The following is a 10,347-nucleotide window of genomic DNA, read 5'->3' as shown; positions in this document are numbered from 1 at the left end:
TTGGTGTATTTTTTTATAATCTGTCATCTTGGTGGAATTTCAGAAGGTGTCAAATAAAGACATGAATTCAAATCACCACCCTTAGCTAGAAGCCATTGTTTGCTTTGAATAGAATACCATTTTGTACTGTTTTACAAGTGCATGTATTATATTGAATAGAAGGCATATTAGGAAGTAAATATTTTAAAATACAAAGGTTAAAACATAAATACGTAAATTTTTTGGCCCAGCAAATTTGAGTGTGAGAGTCAGAACTTACTTTTGAGAACCAGGCACATGGCTGGAGGTGAAGAGGGACTCTCAGGTATGGAACCTAAAAAATTTCTGTGGTGTTTATTTTTTAAATTAATAAGCATGCACTCAGGATGTAATTAAATAAAAATAATAGCAAAAGAAAAATATACACAAAATATACAGTACATTTTGGCATAAAACTAGATTATTTGTGGAAGTGAATAAAGATTACTGATAGAGCCAGGCGCAGTGGCTCACGCCTGTTATCTCAGCACTTTGGGAGGCTGAGGCGGGCAGATCACTTGAGCTCAGGAGTTCAAGACCACCCTGGCCAATATGGTGACACCCCGCCTCTACTAAAAATAGAAAAATTAGCCAGGCGTGGTGGTACAGTGCCTGTAATTCCAGCTACTGGGGAGGCTGAGGCACGAGAATGGCTTAAACCTAGGAGGCGGAGGTTGCAGTGAGCATAGATCATACCACTGCATTCCAGCCTGGGCAACAGAGCGAGACTCCATCTCAATAATAATAATAATAATAATAAGAAGAAGAAGAAGAAGAAGAAGAAGAAATATTACTGATAGGACATACATTTTGAAAGAGGAAAAAACACACTAGTATTGAAGGCTATAAAAGACCAGCTTTTTTTTTTATGGCTTAATTATCCTACGGAAAAATCTATGTGTATGTATAAAATGCCTTTGTGTCAATGGGCCCGCCATGTCCATGGAGAGAGGCTGAGGTGGCGCAGCTCCAGCCCAAGGCACTGGGATGCAGGGACGGGAAAGATATCTCTTCCTTAGTCCAGGCAACTGTCCAGGCTTTGAGCAAGAGGAAGATGCAGCCCACCCGGGCGCCCTCACCCTGACACCTTCAGCAGTAAACAAGATAAAACAATTCCTTAAAGATAAGCCTGAGCTTGTAGGTGTAAAAGTTGGTGTCTGAACCAGGGGCTGTAATGGCCTTTCTTATACTGTAGAATATACGAAAACAAAAGGAGATTCTGATGAAGTTATACAAGATGAAGTCAGAGTATTCATCGAAAAGAAAGCACAGCTAACACTTTTAGGAACAGAAATGGACTATGTTGAAGACAAATTATCCAGTGAGTTATGTTCAATAACCCAACATGAAAGGAACTTGTGGCTGTGGAGTAAGTTAATATTTGACATCTCAGGACTCTTCTGGCCATAGGCTCCAGGAAAGCTGGTAGAAACCTTGGGGCTCACTGAAGAAATCATGTGACTGTCACGTGCTTAACTTGCTGTTGCCTTGTAAGGAAAATAAAGTGATGCATTTTGAAAATGAAGCCAGTAAGTTAGATTCCAGAAGAAATGACATTTGTATTCTCTGTAGGGGACAGAAAGTGAGAAGACATCACTCTCTTTGGATCATTTAATCCTCTTGCATCATTTGTTTTAGAAACAGTTTCATCAAAGTTGCCTTCCTGGGCACCTGTTTATCCATTTCCTGAACCATGTGCACTCATTAGATCTCTATTGCACGGCTTGCACACACATCCCCTTCAGCATTTCTCCCATCCAGATTGGCGACTCCTAAAATCAGAGACAGGACGTCCTGACTGCTGGTAGTAACATGGTGGTACATTGTTTTTCCACCCAAACTTAACATAGCCTTTTTACATTTTTATCAAAAATTCACTGTCAGATGCCTTGTTGCGGACCCTTTAATAGTACCAGGCAAGGATTTGCTTGAACTGTAGTACAGATTAGTGCTGAGTGATGGTAGCAAAAGGTGAGAAAGACTTCATCCACCTGTTTTTTAATCTGTTTCTTTTGCCACCCTATATGTCTGCTCAGAGATGAGATCTCAAGCTGATTTTGATCCTTTCCGTTGAGGGGTCTTTTAAAAGCCATCTAGCCCACCTCCCTCAGTTCTCTGTGTAAGGAAGCAAAACCCCAGGGAAGCCAAAGGGCTCCTGTCCACCCCGCCTCCACAGGTGGAGAGCGGGGGCTTTACCCCCATCTCCCCTTCCTTGTAGGTGACATACATGCTCTGCCCTCTGAGTCAGTCAGTGAAGGCAAATGTTCCGACTTCTTTACCTGGTCAACATTTTGATAGAATTTCCTTATAATTTGATGGAGGTCATATTATTTTTATTTTGAGTGGGAAGAATACTTTAAAATTCTTTTATGTGAATTACCATTTTGTTTCCCTAATGTTTGAAACAATGGTTTGTAGAAGAGAAAATATTGTAGCAACCCAGAATCATGCTTTTGTGATGTGGTCCTAATTGCAAAGGAGAACATGGGGAGCTTTCCTTAAAATTCCCAGTATGCAAATACTTCCTGGTTACTCAGTCCAGTTGCTAAAGTTCTTAAACAATATTTTAACCTAACATTTTTATCACCAACTTTTCTTTAAAAGTGTTCCTAGTTTTTGATTTACCTGGGTTTGACATATTAAGTATTCTATGAGATGACATATATGCTTTTTTAAGAAGCTGATTCTCATGAATTCAAGTAGCTGAGTTTCTTTATGTTTCTTTTATTTACTGAAGTAGTTGGTACAAAACACACCAAAACCTAGAGTGGTAGTTTTATGTAAATGCTCATGAGTTTGTATCATTAATATAATTGTTGATCCACTTATAATTTGTGCAATACTGTATGTATGTAGAGATTGAGTTGTCAGTTTAAAAAAATGTGGCCTCTGTGATCATTAAAAAAATAAAATGGGCCAGGTGTGGTGGCTCACGCCTGTAATCCCAGCACTTTGGGAGGCTGAGGAAGGTGGATCACCTTCACGTACAAACTACGTCAGGAGTTTGTAACCAGCCTGACCAACATGGAGAAACCCTGTCTCTACTGAAAATATAAAATTAGCTGGGCATGGTGTTGTATTCCTGTAATCCCAGCTATTCGGGAGGCTGACACAGGAGAATCACTTGAACCTGGGAGGCGGAGGTTGCGGTGAGCCGAGATTGCGCCATTGCACTCCAGCCTGGGCAACAAGAGTGAAACTGTCTCTAAATAAATAAATAAAATGTCTTTGTGTAGGTACACATCAAAACTTTCAATTTAAATAAAGATCAAGTTGAGTAAGATCCATCTAGGACCCAAGTAACATAATATGTGAATAATTTAAAGAGTTTCTGTGGGCGGCAAGCCACCCAGGCACCGAGGCAAGAGACAGAGGACACGAGCTGTTCCAGTGTAATAAAATATAAAACAAGAATAGTTCTACGAGATATAGATCTTAGATATGATTATATATGAATATCATTAATCATTAGTTTGTAGCAATTACTTCTTATTCCAATATTATAATAATCCTCGCTCTATAATCATAGCCTAGGAAAAACCAGGCCATACAGAGATAGGAGCTGAGGGGACATAGTGAGGTGTGACCAGAAGACAAGAGTGGGAGCCTTCTGTTGTGCCCGGACAGGGCCACCAGAGGGCTCCTTGGTCTAGCGGTAACACCAGCGTCTGGGAAGACGCTCGTTGCCAGGCGGACTGTGGTCCAGCGGTAGCGTACGTGTCAAGGGAAAACCCCCGCAACTTAGCAGACCGGGAAAGGGGGTCTCCCTTTCCCCGGGGGAATTTAGAGAAGACTCTGCTCCTCCACCTCTTGTGGAGGGCCTGACATCAGTCAGGCTCGCCCACAGTTGTCCGGAGGCCTAACCGTCTCCCTGTGATGCTGTGCTTCAGTGGTCACACTCCTAGTCCGCCTTCATGTTCCATCCTGTACACCTGGCTCTGCCTTCTAAATAGCAGTAGTAAATTAGTGAAAGTACTAATAGTCCCTGATATGCAGGAATAGTGGCGTAAGCTGTCTTTCTCTCTGTCTCCTCTCCCTCTCTGCCTCCTCTCCCTCTCTGCCTCAGCTGCCAGGCAGGGAAGGGCCCCCTGTCCAGTGGACACGTGACCCACGTGACCCACGTGACCTTACCTATCATTGGAGGTGACTCACATTCTTTACCCTGCCCCTTCTGCCTTGCATCCAATAAATAACAGCGCAGCAAGACATTCAGGGCCACTACCGGTCTCCACGCATTGGTGGTAGTGGTCCCCCCGGGCCCAGCTGCCTTTTCTCTTATCTCTTTGTCTTGTGTCTTTATTTCTACACTCTCTCGTCGCCGCACACAGGGAGAGACCCACCGACCTTGTGGGGCTGGTCCCTACAAGTTTCTATTATGCACAAGAAGTTTAAATTATAAATTTAGTATTGGTCAAGTACTAATTGTAAGATCAAGACTCATATATTAGTAAAAGCTCAATAGAGAATAATTGTGCAACATAATTACTTTGGCCTCATTTTTCTTTTCTTTTTTGGGCACTTATAGAATAGCAACACTGTATCAAATAGTGCAGTAGTGCTGAGATACAGAGAAGTTAATCCCTAACACCAGATTTCCTGACTCTACTCTGGAACTTCTTGTATTGCCTCCAATGAATCAGCAACATCCTGCAATTCCTACTCACAGGCATCTTTGATTTATCTCCCTGCCTGCTGTTTTGCTTTTCATAGACAACTGCCAATGGCTCTGTAATTTATTCAAGTACAATTCTTTTAGCCTCAGCTATGCAGCACTTCTCTTTTTTTCCCTTTCTGGTACTCTAGTCATTTCTGTTCTTGCTTGCTATTCCTCAAAAGTTTTACAACACAAGAGCTGTAGCAAGGCTTTACCTCATATCTAAGACAATTCCAAGTCTGTCTCAGAGAGCTGTGCAGGGGCTGTTTATGAATCTAAATTATATAATTAGTAGAAGAACTTTCCAATTTACTCAAATCCCCTTTGCAATTGTATTGCCTGTGATCTCTGTCTTTAGACTTGACCAGGTTTTTAACTAGTTCATACTAGCTTTGCTTTTTCTGTTGTTTAAATGGAAAGTACTGTTGAGCACTTACCAAATGCTGAACATTCTATAGTCTTATCTCATGCACTTCTTCCAGTTATGTGAGATACGTAGGGAAAGTTAGCAGCATAAGAAGGAGGCAGAGCCAGATGGGCTGAGTTAGCAGCCTAGCTAGGCTATTCACTAGCTTTGTCATCTTAGGCAAGTATCTCATTCTCTAGGAGCTTCTGGTACAAATACTCACCTCACACAGTTTGGTGAGTAAATGAGTTAATATATGTAAAATACTTACAATACTTATATGTAAAATACTTATAAATACTTATACATAAAATACTTACTTTAGTGAGTAAATGAGTTAATATATATAAAATACTCAGAATCGTGGCTGCATACAATCAGCACTATATAAATATTAACTGTTAGTATTTTACTCATTTTACAAAGAGAGACAGACTCAAAGGGATCTATGCTGCTGAACTCCAAACAGCTCATAAGAAGCATCATGTTAATTAATAATTATATTATTGAATGGTTATATATTTTTGGACATATATGTAATTCCCGCCTTTGAGGTCCTAAAATGCTTCAGTCAATAGCTCTACATCTAAATCTTCATGTATACTAATCCTGTCCCTTAGGATAAAATCCACAGAATAAAGTCCAAAAGTATGCTAACGTTTAAGATTTTGGTGTTCATTGCCAAAATATCTGTCACCTACCAGCAATACATGAAGGTGTCCATTCCCTTAAACTCTTACTAATATTGGGTAATATTCACTACTTATAGCAAATCCACAGACCTTCAATTTTAACATTATATTTGTTAAGAGGGTAATTTTATTTTTAAGGTGGTCCTTTTTTTGCTAATATTTAGCAAGAATTAAATAATGCCAAACTCTGTGTTCACTTAGAAAGTGTTGGCTGGGTGCAGTGGCTCACACCTGTAATCCCAGCACTTTGAGAGGCTAAGGTAGTGGATCATTTGAGGTCAGGAGTTCGAGGCCAGCCTGACCAACATGGTGAAACCCCACCTCCACGAAAAATACAAAAATTAGCTGGGCATGGTGGTGCACACCTGTAATCCCAGCTACTTGGGAGGCTGAGGCAGGAGAATCGCTTAAACCCAGGAGGCAGAGGTTGCAGCGAGCCAAGGCTGTGTCATTGCATTCTAGCCTGGGCATCAAGAGCGAAACTGCATCTCAGGGAAAAAAATAAATAAAAGTATAGATAAACATTCCCAACTATTGTCCCTGTTTTCTAGCGTTATCTATATCACTTTTGAATACGTTTCCCATATCCAGCTTATTATGGTTAGAGAGACACTGAATTGACGTCTACATGTTATCGGAGTATTTCCATTCATTCAATTCTCTCTCTGATAAGTGACATGGTTATAAGTCACTTACCAAATTTGGTCTCTTCCTTCTAAATATGCTAGTTGGAAATGAAATTTAAGTTTTCTAGATACATCTGCATGGCAATTATTATTATTTGGAAGTTTTTGTTTCTCCCAAAGAATATACTTTAAACTATTTCATTTCAGCAATAAATACAACTATTGTTTATCAGCCCCTGAAGATCTCATCTTCCTGTCTGAGGTCGCTGCAGAAGCTGGGGTGGTTGCCAGGAAGGAAACAAGATAGAGAGGATAAAAAAATAGATGGATTTGGGGATTCTCTGTTGAATGGATGTTTGGAGACATTTGTGCTAAACAAAAAAAGATATTTTAAGATAGAACAATAAATTTACATGCCTACTATTCAGAAGTTCTTTAAATCTTAGCAACTAAAAACAAATGTAAAATGGTCCAATTAAAGACCAGAGAGAGGAGCAAAGTCTATACACTTCATGACCGGTATCAGTTTCTGAGTCAATACTTCTGGGTGACTGACGAAATACAAAAACAAAATTTCTGTGAAGACAACTATGACTTTAACCTCTGTTGCATATAGAAACAGAATAAAGGTGTTCAATTATATTGGATCTACACCTGCATGTGTATGTTGAGAGAGAGAGTATTGTGCTGCTACATGTTTAATAATTAGCTCTCTAAACAAAAGAATGACCTAATTTATGACATTTGCCAATTTCTATGGTATAAATGCTCCCATAATGGCTGATTTCAAAATGATACCACTGAATGTGGAAGTGGGAATAGGTGCAATGATCAACTTTCACAAGCCAGTGCGAGCCAGCTCTAGCATACCACCATAGAATCTTCAGAACAAGTGTCAATTTATTACATTGTCACGGGAATCCGTAATTGCAGCTGCCTACATCACTACACACAATTAAACCTAATGTGTGCTGTCAAATGTAGAAAACTGCATAACAAGGATGGAAGAATAAACTTTCATACTTTCTCTGTCCCTCAGCGTCTGTGGTCAGTGCTACCATTTGATCTGCATCTAAAAAGTTTCTTCCTTGATCTACGGAAAATAAATGAAGACGACCTTCTTGTGGCTGAAGAAAATAAATTATTAACCCCTGGAGCCACAGAAAATAAATAGGGAGGATTTGTTCAAGCTAAAGAAAATAAATTAAACATAAAAGATGCTATTTCAGAGACAAAGATTTATCATTTTTAAAGCTGGTTGAGGGCTAGACTAATATTGCAAAGTTCCAGAGAGTAGCTCTACACTGCTTCCCTGAAAAACTCATTATAAACCAAGCTACAGTCATCTTCTGAATTGCAAAAGAGCCCTGGCAGTAGGCAGGTAGTTTGTCCCTCTGCCTATTCTTCAAGAAATAAATAGCCTCCCTTCTTTATGGAAGATTATGCCCCTGTTCTGTTTCCTTCCTGAGATGCTTTGCATGTATGCTGTAAATTGTCCTCTTTCAGCTCAGAGACAACTTGTCAGAGAACATATTCAGAGCCATCTTTCCAGGTTCACAGTCTCTTCTGCAAGGGTTGTGGGCATATCAGGTGATCCACTCACTATCTACATGTGACTTACCATTATTTCAGGGGCTGACTTGTGTGTCAAAGGGCTTAAGTTTAAATTATTATTTGATAAGGCTATATTTTTTTGTAGTGCCTATAAAAACAGTGAAATAATTGAGCCTGAGAGAAAGAATAGCTGCACACATGAATTTGAAAAAGGGTGCATTTTATTGTCTATTAAGGATTCCTCATTTATTATTGGGTAATTAGTAACATCAGGAAAAATGTCAACATTCAAATTTAGGAGGCAGAATTGTAAAGAATTGACAAGAGTGAAAAATAAGCAAATTATCATTAAAAACAATACTAGCACTTCCTTGACCTTGGAGTATGATCTTGGCTGATATGTCTTGCAGGTGTGGGATTTAGTTTTTACATCTTGTAAATTTATAGCTAAAATGTACAGAGAGCTTCCTACGTGTCAAGCTCTGTCCGACATTTGTGGCATGAATCACATGATTTAAATACACGAGGAGCTCATAAGCAGCATCTTAGTGAGCTGATGGCAGTTTACTGAGGTTATGAGTGTCACCATGACCATCCTAGAGAGCACTGTTTTGCACCATATGATCTCCAGTATCTTTTTTTTCTTATTAACTGGATAAGTCTGCAGCTCCTAAAGTACTGAATCTCAGTGTCTAGGGATGGGGCCCAGGAATCTACCTTTCATCATTATCCACCCAGATGATTCTTACACGTACTGATGTGTAAGAAACAGTTTTTGGAGAGTAATTCTATGCAGACCTTAATGACTTTCAAAGGTCTAAACCCTCACCAGCACCACGTTCTGACCCACAGAAAAAGCTGGACTTTTCTATAATGTCTATATCACATTGCCTACACTGCATTGTCTACACCACATTGTCTACACTACATTGTTTCAAAGGCAGCCACCCCAAGACTGTTCTATGCCTACTGTCCAACATCTTTCCCATCTCCTAATACTTTGTGTTAGCCAAGATTTGTTTTTCCCCAGAGGGTCTTTAGTCAAGGATATCACAGGTATTGCCTCATAAAGGAAAAATGGTTGCCTGGATGGATGCTTGATGCATCTTTCATTCTTTGCTATCAGACTTCTGGCCTAAGGAGGCTGCCATGCAATAATAGCAAGAGGACTTAGATGAAAGCCAAAAACATAAGCTAAAAATCAAATTTCCTCCTTACAGTGAGATTTTGAGCAAGCTGGTAGATCTTTTAAGCCCCGTTTTCCTCAACTGAAAAATAAAGATAATGACATCTAGCTTGCAGGGTAGTTGTGAGAATTAAATATGATATTTTATGCTAAGGAACCTCAGTAATTGGAGCCATTCAGTGAAAATTGTTGAATCTCTTCCTTGACTTTAATTGTTCAGGGCACACATCATTCAAATCATGGGAACTGTAAATTCCAGTGGGTACATTGAGAGAATGGCAGATTTGCAAATTTTATGGGAGTTATAAAGCAAAATGTGATCAGGACCACAGAGGCTGATATTTTTATTTGTGATAAGAAAGTTCTGTGTTCTCAAGGAGATTGAATCTGAGTAGACGCAAAAATATGCACATGATTTACTTCCTAATGACAAAGATTCCTCATATGCGGGCCTGTTGTGCTTGCTGTTCTTTATACATTCTTTATACATTGACTTCATTAAAAACAAATCTTGACTTTCTGAATCTCTACTAATATTGAGTTTAATAATATGTGCATAATCAATTTGTATATAAGATGCCACATAAAATATATGTAACAATACAAATACGTTTTGACATTTGCTCCCAAACTGAAAAGTATTTATAAGTAAAATAATCAAATCTTTTGATTTCCAGTTTGTTTTCTGAATAATGGCTTATTCCCAAAGAGTGAAATGAGTACTTGCTTTATGATGGGTATTATGTTAGTTACTAGAGCAATTGTTCCCATCTTTGCGCATCAGAATAAATTGGGTGGTGTTTCATAAATAAAATGAAATTTAAAGTATAATTAAATATACATTCAATTAATACAGTATGATTGAATATATGTTGTAAAGTATTATAAATTATAATACATTTAATATGTATGTATTATAATAAACATACATATTATAATTACAATACATAAGTATAATTTTAAAATAATTTTATGTCATTATTATAATATATATTTATATATTAAAATTATAATTTATATTTATGCATCATAATTTATATCAATTATATTAGTAAATATAACATAAACTATAAATATACATAATATTTATAAGCTATAAATATATCATTTTGTGAAATTATAATTATATAAATATATAAATATTTTTATAATTTTATATAAATTATACAGATATAACTGAATATATAATTGAATATAAATATAATTAAACA

General features: G+C 38.1%; 1 pseudogene; it reads left to right on the top strand.

Annotated features, from left to right (window-relative positions):
- Positions 1–943: 943 nt before the first annotated feature.
- Positions 944–7,570, top strand: LOC129017587 (iron-sulfur cluster assembly 1 homolog, mitochondrial-like; annotated as a pseudogene).
- Positions 7,571–10,347: the final 2,777 nt, after the last annotated feature.

This window comes from Pongo pygmaeus, chromosome 19 (genome assembly GCF_028885625.2).
Source record: "Pongo pygmaeus isolate AG05252 chromosome 19, NHGRI_mPonPyg2-v2.0_pri, whole genome shotgun sequence".
NCBI lineage: Eukaryota > Metazoa > Chordata > Mammalia > Primates > Hominidae > Pongo > Pongo pygmaeus.
This window is presented reverse-complemented; position numbering and strand designations above follow the sequence as displayed.